The sequence below is a fragment of the Myotis davidii genome, unplaced genomic scaffold, assembly GCF_000327345.1.
Source record: "Myotis davidii unplaced genomic scaffold, ASM32734v1 scaffold409, whole genome shotgun sequence".
In the NCBI taxonomy this organism is placed as follows: Eukaryota; Metazoa; Chordata; class Mammalia; order Chiroptera; family Vespertilionidae; genus Myotis; species Myotis davidii.
In genome coordinates, this window is record NW_006374611.1 from 544,622 (window position 1) to 545,529 (window position 908).

The window sequence follows — 908 nt, forward strand, 5'->3', positions numbered from 1 at the left end:
TAGAAGATTCTTGAGTGAACTTATAACTGGTTTTGAACTCTATATCCAGTAGTTTGCTTTCTTCAATTTCTTTCATTTGTGACATGTTTCTTAGTCTCCACATTTTGGCTGCTTCCCTGAGTTTGTTTCTATGTATTGGGTAGAGCTTCTAAGTCTCCTTGAGTTGATAGAGTGGCCTTGTGTAGTAGGTCCACAAGGCTCAGCCTATAGGTCCAATGGCTCATCCTCCCCAATCACCTGAGATAGACACTCTAGGTGCACCTCTTTGTAGGCTGTGTGCATAGTCTATAATTCATAGCTCAGTGTATGCTTAATTCATAGCTCAGTGTCCCACTATGCTTAATTCCTCCCTTGGTGTCAGTGGGAGGAATTGACTTCCAGGGCCAATTGTCTGTGGGACCAGCCGTGACTACAGCAGGAGAGCTGCTGTGCAGGAGACACCCTTATGGAGCAGGACTTGCTTCAATGGAGCTTTGGTGCTCACTGAGTCTGCCCCTTGAGTGTGTCGTTTATGGATGTGAAAAGTTATAATCTGGTACGGTCTCACAATGACCACTGGGTACACTGGCTCTTGGATTTCCAAGGAGGTGCAAGGCCAGCCACTGTCTGGGGCCACCCAGCAGGAGCTAGAGAGATCTGGAGATTCCTCCTCTTTGTATTGGGTTTGGAGGTGCCCAGATGAGGCCCAGCTTGTGAAGCAAGGCAGGCTGGCCCTGGTGCCAGGTCTTAGGCTTTTATTTATAGACTAGAGGCCCGGTGCACAAAAATTTGTGCATTCGGAGGAAAGGGAGGGTCCCTCAGCCTGGCCTGTGCCATCTCGCAGTCTGGGACCCCTCGGGAGATAATGCCCTGCTGGCTTAGGCCTGCTCCCGGGTGGCAGAGGGCAGGGCCCATCCCTAGGTGCAGAC